Source organism: Oryzias latipes, chromosome 15 (assembly GCF_002234675.1).
Source record: "Oryzias latipes chromosome 15, ASM223467v1".
In the NCBI taxonomy this organism is placed as follows: domain Eukaryota; kingdom Metazoa; phylum Chordata; class Actinopteri; order Beloniformes; family Adrianichthyidae; genus Oryzias; species Oryzias latipes.
In genome coordinates this window covers 24,795,645-24,806,757 of record NC_019873.2, presented here as the reverse complement: position 1 = coordinate 24,806,757, position 11,113 = coordinate 24,795,645, and positions in this window count along the sequence as shown.

The window sequence follows — 11,113 nt, the reverse complement described above, 5'->3', positions numbered from 1 at the left end:
TTTTTTATCCCCCCACTGGGATGTTTTACCTTGATTGGAATGGGCTTATGTAAAGTACCAATGAATACTTTACAGGCTGCTCATTAGAGCTCAGCTTCTGAATCAAGACACCAAAACCTTTTTTCCATTTTAACAAGTTTAACTTTTCACATTTCCTTTCAGTTCACAAAAATGCTCTTGGGCTTTACTCCCCATTACTTTTGCATTACAGTTCTCCACATTTCTTACATTGTACTGAAATATTGCCAAGACCAGTTCCACGCATTTCACAAAAAGCATTAGAGGGGGAAAAATAAAAAGATGGTCGCAAATTGAGCTCTTATGAATCACACTAAAATTGATCAGGTTAGAATTTTTCTCAATGAAAAGAAATTACGGAAAGCTTAGAGTACAAGATGTCGTCACATTTTCAATTCCTCTGTGATTCTCTAATCTAAAATTAAGTTCTGAACAAGCAAGCTCCCGCACAAACTCATACAAAGAGTGGAAAAAACAGAGCAAAATGACCCAAATCGAGCAGAAAAAAACACCTAATGGCCATGCTTTTTGCATTCTTTTCAGAGGCTTAACTTACTGTTTTAGAAGCAAAATAGTCTCTTTTTTTTGAGACTTCCCCACAAAGTATTCCTATTTGAGCAAACTTTTAGATTTTTTTTCTGCATAAAACATGCTCTTCAGCGAAGAAAGTTTACCCTGGAATAAAACCAGAATCCCCAGTTCCGGTTCCATTTGAAACTGAACTGAGATGCTGGAGTTTCAATTTGACAAGTGAAACCAGATTTCATTAAAGTTTAAAAAGTAAAGCTATCTTGATAACAGAAAAAAACATGTTTTTAAAAATTGCTCAGATAAAATGCTTTTATGCAAAGTTAGATAAGAAACCACTAAAGTTGGAGTTGACAATAATAATTTATGATGTCACACATCATAAAAAGGAAGGAGTTTTCCAAAAGATAAATGTCCAAACTTTCTCTACAGCAGCAGATTATTGGCTGAATGTTTCCTCGCACCAAAATGGTTCCATGGTGTCACCTGCAAGAGCATGTAAGAGGAGTGGCACCAGGCCTGAATTCAGCCAGCCCTACCATGGGGTGCTGGTGAGGGTGCAAGTCTTGGTGTGATCAGAGTTTGAGGTGTTATAATCCCTCCTAGCCCCTAATGTGCTTAGAAAACCATGCTATCATTACAATAGTTCATTTATCAATTCATTGTCCTTTGATCTATTTGACATCTCTTTAAGTTTTATGTTGAATGCTCTTTCTGACACAGCCCACTGCATTTACCGGGCTTTGGACTAGCACAAGTAGGAAATTGGTTAATGCCTTGTGGATTTTGTTTTTGTCTTTTATTTTATTCTTATTTTATTCATTGTTGTCTGTGTTTTTTAATGGGTTTTAAAAACATTTTTATTTCTTTAGTTAATTTCAGATTTTTGCAGGTCATCGTGTTTGGGGGGGAGCAGTCACAGCATTATGGGGGGACATTGCCCCTCTTTGCCCATGCCTATAACAAGCCTTGCTTGGCACTATATAAAAAGAGAGTTGTGTAAAAAGCATCATTAGGTTATTATTGGTAGTTTGGGGTTGAACCACTTCCATTATGACCATTTTTATTTAAAGTGCCTATCCTGTGCAAAATCAATTTATAGCTTTTATGTGTATTGTGATGTTCATGTCTCTCAAAAAGAAAACCCAAAGCGGTAGTTTGATCTGTTCACCCATTTCTGAGTATTCCTCTAAAAACCTGCGCTCTGAGCACCAGCCCCTCCCAATCCACGGAAACAAGCCGGTTCTCACAGGCTAACATGAAGAAGTGAGAACAGCCCCTTCCAAGATGAGTCTGCACGGCCCCCAAGCTAACACAAAGCCCCAATCTGAATTCTTGTCCTACGCCTAAGGCTTCTCCCTGCATTTAGCCCTCCAAAAATAGAGTTAAAGAAAAATAGTGTCTTATAATTTGGACGTCACTCCAACTCGTTCACATCATCAATAGTCGCCGGTCATTCACATTAGCGAGTAGCTGCCAGCGCTTGGAAAATCCATAACAACATCAGTTTTATAACTTTAAAAAGTCATGCTAAAACAAAAAGTCATTACTTACATTTAATTCTGTGCTTCAGACCCCACGCATGTGAAGAAATGCATTTTCTCCACCACGTCAGAGGGATACAGAGCCCACCGCCCCAAGTGTTTCCCCTTCAGAAACTATTTCAGACACACCTATCCCTCCTAAGGATCTCACAATTGGGGGGACAGGGAGAAGCAGGAGGGAAGAAAAATTCTGATTTGGCCAAACACACATTTTTTTCTGTTTTTTTGCAAAAGTTCAGATGTTGTTTGTTTTCTTGGGCAAGACCCAGGCACGCTGCTGAGACCAGCTCTTGGTTGACTTCATGAAATGGGCAGCATTCACACGGAAATCAAATCGTCTTACTTCTGAGTAAGAAAATGAGCTGCAAAAATAACTCCTATTTCATAAAAAAATTGTATTATATCACATAAATATTGTTTACTGTTAAAGGCTTAGGAATAGCATAGGCCTTTGAGATTATAAATGTAAACTGCATTTAACTGAAGCTATTTACAAAATTTTGTAAAAAAAAGTTCAGCAAAAACGTCATGAGAACGATATTTACCTGAATGTATGTTGCAAATTGTCCCCAAGAAATGTCTGCAGTAAGAAAAAAGTAAGTGAAGTAAGAAGAAAAAAAACAATCTCGAGACAATGAACCAAAGAAAACCAAAAAAGAAAAATACTTTTTTGAGTCGGTTTCTTAATCCAGATGGGCTTCTGTCTGGACAAATAAAAATCTGCATTAAAATTGTAATGACTGTTGCACACTGTGTGGTGATGGTGGTCGGATAATAGCAAAAACAGACAACTTGAGAGAGAAACAATAGGTTCCATGATTGCAATGCATTTTGAGTGGCTACCAAGGAATATGAGGCTATTATCCAGGTCCAGATGCATGCTATGGTTCAAACTGTGTTCCCCCTTCATTATACACAAATATTGTTGGATGCTTATATCTCCCCCCACACTGCTAAACAAATACAGAAGTGGTTTCATAAATACCAAGAAGAAGTCAAACATACTTTAAGTCTCCTGGTCTTGCAAACATATTTTCCCTATCATGTGAGCGAGTGGGTGGCACTTTTAAGAACTACTTATTGCTGAGCAAATAAAGCCAAGTAATGAGAACCTTAAGCTCAGAATATGGCTGCAATGTAACTATTTACATTAATTCATCGCTGTAATTCATTTTCCAAAAATATAACAACTTATTTCACTTCTTTTCAGGTCATGAAAGCAAAGGCTAAATGTCGCTCCTTATTCCTTTAAGGTGATAACTCTGGCCACTGCTTAATCCCTCCATTATGCAGCATCTGGAGACACTGGGTAGGAAGCGACAAAAAAAAAATTGAAAGAAAAACAATTCCATCAAAACTTCAGTACAGCTCAATGATGCTAAATGATTTCTCTCAAGCTTGACTGGATAAAGTCAAACGCTGCGGTTGCAGACATCAATTGTGTTTATGGCTGTTGGGTTGGGGGATATTTTCCAGCAGTTCTGTTCTCACATAGCCTGTTCACAGCAAAAGCCGTATGGAGGACAGTGCAAACACAGTTAAATTGCTGCTTAGGTACACATATATATATATATATATATATATATATATATAGTACAGACCAGACACATAGTACAGTATGGACACACCTTCTCATTCGAGGAGTTCACTATGAATTAACACATGTGGAAATATATAGATAACAAAAAGGTGTGAAACAACTGAAAATATGTCATTCTATTCTAGGTTCTTCATAGTAGCCACTTTTTGCTTTGATTACTGCTTTGCACCCTCTTGGCATTCTCTTGGTGAGCTTCAAGAAGTAGTCACCTGAAATGGTCTTCCAACAGTCTTTCCCAGAGATACTTAGCACTTGTTAGCCCTTTTGCCTTCAGCCTGAGGTCCAGCTCACCCCAAACCATCTCGATTGGGTTCAGGTCAGGTGACTGTAGAGGCCAGGTCATCTGGCGTAGCACCCCATTACTCTCCTTCTTGGTCAAATAGCCCTTACAAAGCCCAAATCACACTTATTAAATCTGACAGGGCACACCTGTGAAGTGAAAAACATTTCAGGTGTATATATATTTATACACCTGAAATGTGTGTGTATATATTTTTTTATGTATCTATAGATATAGATAGATATAGATATATGTAGATATATATTTAGATATATAGATATAGATAGATATAGATAGATAGATATAGATATATACACATTTCAGGTGTGTATATATATATATATATATATATATATATATATATATATATATATATATATATATATATATATATATATATATATATATTATATGCCACAAGATCCATTTTATTCAATAATTTAAAAGTCAAAGCATTGTTAGCAAAACACACTCCACAAAACCCTCCATGTCTTGGCAGTGCGTGAAGACAATGGTGTAACTATTTCTCAAATGAGCGGCACAGATGAGGACATTGGCTATTTGGTGCTTGAACAACCAAGAAAATTATGCATGATCCTGCTTCTAAGCTGTTTTGACACGGGTCATCTAAAACATGGCTGCAAGCCCTGAACTGAGCCGTCCTCCTAGAGGTGGAGGTGAATTATTCCAGATTTGGTCAGTCAAAGCTCATCCTGGCACAGAGATCAGCCAGTGTACTTTATCTCTTGTAAAGCTTCAGCGGCAAGCCCCATCAAACTGAATGACTGAGCATCCTATTTCATGATGTGCACCGAGAAAACAAGGCCTGAGGTTTTCCTTGTTGGAATCTTCATTAACAAGCCATGGCAGAGTGGAGCCATGTGGGCAGAGACAAGACTTTTCAATGTGTTGTAACCGGGCAGTGGCTGCAGATTGAGAAAATGAGGCTTTGATTGACCAGTGATTTTACATGTTGTATTTGTATTTCATGGTTGAGTTCAAGGCTGTTTAAAAGGATATATAAGCATGCAAGAAGTATAGGTTCATGAAAACTTTTTAACAGACCATCGGAAAAAGGAAAAAATGCTTTTCATTGTATACTGCCAGTGTGCCTTGAAATTAACTTCTTGGCTCACTAGCCTTTGGAGCTAGTCAATTTTAACTTATTCATATTTTATTTTGAATAACTGGACATAGCAAATAGGACAGTGAACATTTCTGACAGGTGTGGCATATTTAGCGAATGCATACGCTATATATGTGTTGGGTGAGAGCTGTGTGCTTTCATGCAGTCAACGTAAACGTTTCTGACTATTTTTACATCATATAGTTTTAGCCTGAATTAAATTATTATTAAGAATTTAAAAAGAAAGTTTTTTTTTTTTTTTTTTAAATACAGGAAATGCTTATTCAATCAATCAATAACTTTATTCATGGAGAACCTTTCATCACCATGTGTAGAACACACGGTGCTTGACACAGAAGATATATACATACGTTAAAACAATAAAAAAAGCCATAGAACACAATAGATTAAAAGCAACAATAATTAAACGATTATCATCAAATGGAAGGAAACACTGTGGCTTACAGTTTAAGGAGGTACTGTATAAACCATAAAATCCATGAAGTACTTAAAAAGCCAATTTAAATAAGTTAATGAAATACTTTATGTAAATCTTCAATTTACATTAAAACGTTTTTCCATAGATGCAGAAACTCTCAGATCCGGAATGAATTCTCGCCATGAGTCTTTGTTTTTGAAATATACCTGCGGATCTGAGAGTCCTGGAGGGTTTGTAAGGACTAAGGAGATCTGATAAGAAGATCCCACTACATTTAGACGCTTATTGTCAACATGCAATCAATAAACTATCTTAGATCCTCAATGTGGCTTAAAGGGGGTAATACATTAGCTGTGAAAATGACTTTGTATTGAAAAACTTATGGAGGAAAATAATATTGTCTTTTTTTCCAGATGGTGGATCCCTGTATTCCACATAGATCTAACACAGAGTTGGCTTCAATGTTCAAATTATGTTAACCATAGGGAAAGAAATATGAAACCGAAAACCTGTAAGGTGCCAAGGGTTAATAGATGTCAGTGATGGTGCTGAAAGAAAGGCCTTGCTGATATGGGTGATTGGTCCAGTGACATTGATAGATGGTACACCTTGAAGCCTTTCAGGGTCCTGCTGTGCCAGGGACTCTTGGGAGTCTCACTAAATGCCTGCACCAATGTCATGGACCTACAATGAAAGTTTAAGGGGAATGTAGGTGAGATAATCCACAGACAGATGTCAAAGCATCCTATTATTGGGCAGTCAGGAATGACTCAACCCTCAAAGAAATTTTGAAAAAAGCCGAATCCAACATATCGCTTCTGTTGTGAAAAAGAAAATTGTATCGGCACCGGAACCTACAGAAAATTGTACCTCTGCGTCATGTGATTATGTGCACTGGTTATAACTTTGTTAAACAAAGTCATGAATTACTCACATATTGAAACATTTTAATTGTAAGTTAATTGCGTTTGACTTTTTGTCTTTAAAAAGTTATTTTTTTGAGTCCCATATCTTGCTGGTAAAAATGTAAAAAGTTTTTCATTTTATGAATAACTCTGACACTGTTTTGTTTCCACTCAAGAACTTATGTCAGATCATTCAAGTTTGACCTTGCTAAAGAAAAGTGATTTGATCATTGTAAAACGTCCTCTCTGTTTCCCTTACACCACTCCTTCATGCTGGAATGAACAAAAAATGTATATTTGTCAAATATGTTGGCCATGTACTCACGTTAAAGTTTTGACTAAAGGTGATGATTACAACTATATATATATATATATATATATATATATATATATATATATATATATATATATATATATATATAGCAGGTCCCTGGAAAGACCTCAGACATCTCAGTCCAGAAGAGCACAGTGCTAATGATTTTATTTGAGACTTTTTGAGTCTTTTATTTTATAGTCTGATCTGAATCATTCATTCTATTTGCCAGCTTTAATTCATGGCATCATCAGACCTTGATACATTTGTTTAATAAAAAACAAAAACAAAATCACATAAATGATTGATTTTCACATAACTTGTCTTTCCCTGTTCTTCAATAGTCATCGTAAGGATACTGTAATACTGTAAATTGAGTATGGATATGTTTGTAATGAATGACTTTAGATTCTAAATGTATGCATCATCACAAGTGATCTACTTTTAATAAATGAACTATAGGCGCTCCTATATGTTCTTGAGACCAGATTGCTTTAACATCATTGCCTGAGCTTGCCCAAGGTCACAGTTAATGAGAAACGTTTGCAGAATGCTCTTAACTCAAATGTCAAAGGGACTCATCAATAGCAGACACAACAATCTGAAGTATCAAGAGCCTACAGAAGATGGATTTTAGTAATTGGGCAAGACACCTTACCTCTCCATTTCAAACACCCAATTTTTTTGGGTGGCATTTCATTATACAGAGGAAAACTGTCACCATAATGAATTCATCAATGCTGGTAAGATAAATGGCTCAACAAAGTAATGGATATGGCAAAAAACCCAATTCGATGTAGGAAATTGTCTTTCATATATATATCTTCTCATTAGAAAAAGAAAATGCGCTTTGAAGATAGCCCCATATGAGCTGCTTTTTTCCATTAGACATACTTTCATTGTTATAAAAATATCATTTAGCATTTTCTCAAGTTGTAGCAATCATATTTTGCAGATGCCTCGTGATTTTTTGTTGATCTCATATGGGATAAGATGAAGATTAATGTTTTATTTATTTATTTATTTTAAAATATTTCTATTTTAATAAACTCGTCAGAAGAGTACTATAAATAGATATATGCAATGTTTTAGAGAAGTTTTCTCCCATTGATTTTTATTGAATGTTGACTCTAACAATTGTAGATTTTAGAAATGATACTTAAAACTCAAATTATAGATTTAAACGTTTTTAGACCATTCAAGTCTTTAAATCCTTCAAGAAAACTTTTTTTTTTATTTGTTGGACAGAATTGGTCCTAATATCCAACTGTTTGATTCATTTTTAGGTTTTTAGATATTTTTTCATGTTTATTCAATATGAACATTTTTACAGATAGCTCATGCTATTCTAGATTGACTTAGGCAGCCATGATGGGTACTGAGTGCATTTGAGCACCTGAAACAGACTGTAACTACTTTTACAATTTTTACACTCTACCCAAAGCGTACATATAGTACTAATATTCGCAGACAGTTCCTGGCAAACTGCTTTAGAAGAAAAAAGCCACCTAACAGCAGCGAGCAGAGTGAAAGACTGAAACTGGAACGAGAGGAACAAAAGTTGTGTGTGGGAACCAAACTAAACCAAGAAAAGTTCTACCACTGCATGAGAAAAATGTTTGTGCAAGAAGTGACTGCAGTTTCACAGGAGTTGTCAGACACCAATACTCAGACTGGATTTGACCGTTGGATTACCATCAATCCATCCAGTTTCTTAACCTTTCAGGAACATGGGGCTGCCAGAGCCTAACTTGGCCACTATTGGGCGAAGGTGGGGTATACCCCCAACAGGTCGCCACCCTGTTATCGGGCCACACAATCACACAGCCTTAACTAAGGACAGATTAGAGTAATCAATTAGTCTATGAAACATGTTTTTGAGACTGTGGGATGAAGTCAGAACACCAGGAGAAAACGTATGCCTGCACAGGGAGAACAAGCAAAGAGAAAGCTCCCAGCTGGGATTTGAACCAGGGCCTGCTCTGCTGTGAGGCAAAGGTGCAAACCTGTATTCCATTTTGCAGTTGAGTCCCAGAAAGAAAAACAAAGCTAAAAGTTAAAAGGAGCAACTACAAGGGGGCACAATCAAGTGATTTTGTGTTTTGGTACCAAAAATACAGAGTTGTATCTAGAAGGGCATTCTAGTGAAAACCAAGCAAATCACGCATGCAAATCATAAACAGAAAATTTACACCAGAACACTGGTGGCCCAAATTGACACTGACCTTCACCAGTGCTGCTTACCTGCTGGTGGTATTTTTCTTGGTCAAATAAGAAGAGGCGGAAAGCAGGAAAGGTAATGTAGGAGTGTGGGACTTTAATTAGAACTTTGAATGGTACCAGAGAGTTGGCCAACATGGTGGAAAGAAGAAAGGTGGATGATTCACTGTAGTAACCCGTAAAGCAAGCAGTCAAAAGGCAAAGAAGAAGCAGCTTCTGCTCAAATGAGTTAAGCTGAAGCAGACGTTGAGCCTTAAGTGGGATTACATTTGATTATTTTTGCAATTGAAAAGCCTTTTATTTTTTGATTTAGTAATGATTTACTTTTTCAGAGATCCTAAAAGTTAATTTTTGTATTTGTTTTCTGACCTGTTGTTAGATCTTTACTGAATGAAAACTATGGCCTTTTAAACTGATCACGGCTGATGCCTGTTTGAAAATAATGCAACATTATGTATCAGTAAAAATCCAGTATTGTGCTTCCCTTTTTAGAATTTTATATGTTAATATAATGGTATTGCTGTCAAAAAAAGTACATTTTTCAATAAACAATAAACATATATATTTTTAAACGTATTATGTAATATTAAAAACATATGAACAATAAGATTTTTGGTTGTTTTGTCTATATTTTATTGTTTATGTTGTGATAAACATCAACACATTTGTTGGTGTTTACTATATGTTGTAATTGTTTTCTCTTTGTTAGTTGTTTCAAGAAAGGAATAAAAGGGATGCCAATTGCTCCATTAATTGCATAAATGTGGCAAAAATTATTAGGTTTTCTTCTTTCTGTCCCTACGTTTATTTGTTGTATTGTCTTGTTTTTTATGTTTTGTGGTAAGTAAGTTGGAAGGTAAATATATAAATAAATATTTTATTTTTGTTTTATGAAACTAAGCACCTTATTGCATCGCATTTTTTTGTGTCTATATTTATACTCGAGTTGTTATATGCTGGGCTACTGAAACTAATATAACCTTTTTTTCACATTTTATTTTGTTATCTGACACACAAGTTCCCTTCAGACATGCACCACTTACCATTAGGCTGAAAGCAACCGAGCATGACATTATCATGTCTGAATGAGCCCTCTAGCACTTTTTGCAGACACTTGAAACACTGATTTTGACAGAGGTCTCATAAGATTTTCAAATTACCCCTTCAGATAATATGACTAAATGTATAACAGTCCTTACAACTAAATATTTTTATTTCAAATCGGCATTAAAGTGTGGGTGACATGGCCTATTTTAATAAGCCAAAATATAGTAAATAGTTTCTATTTCATGTTGCGATTGTTTTTAATATTTTTCGAAAAAGAATAAATAGCGAAAAACGCAATATAAACAACGAGGACGGCCGCCGGCTTCACGCATTCCGCCGAATTCGCGCCGCCCTGTTTGTGACGTAACGAAAGGAAGACAAGGCAGACAACATGGCTAGCACCGATAGCGAAGCACAGAGTGATGCTACCGTCTCTATTAGCGATTTATCATCAGATGAACAGAAAGATGAAGAGGAAAGTTGCGGAGATTATCATGATGATGAGTCACTTTTGCAACCGTATCGATTCGAACCCTTTTGCGAAAGTGAGGAGGATATAGCAGAAAGTAGTAGGTCTAGTGATCATGCCGATCATGACGATAGCCAGCATGAAGATTCGGCTAGACTCCAGTAAGTCTAAAAAATGTATAAAATTAAATTACTCCACTTACCCTAAAATATACTCAAAATGTCCCCTTTTGGCCTAATCTAAACAAAGGTAAACACTGGTTTTCAACCCAATTTACAAAATAAATGTCACAAAATAAAAGTTTCCCAGATGGTACTACTCTTTAGTTAACAAAGTCACTGTATACCATTAACAACTGTGGAACATTAACAGTTTTACCCGTTTGAACCCGTTTGAAACCTTTTCTCGTGCGCGCGCGCGCGCTCACACACACACAGTTCAGTTTACTCACGGTACCGGCACCTCAAAAGCAAAAGAAAAAAAACGTTGCAGGCCTGTTGCTTCTCTTGCAAAACATTGAGTGCGTTGAAATACTCCAGTTGGATCCAAGGACAACAGAAAACACGACTACTTCGCCTCAATGTGATCCATCGTGATGCACACTAGCTTAGCAGCCTCCGCTCC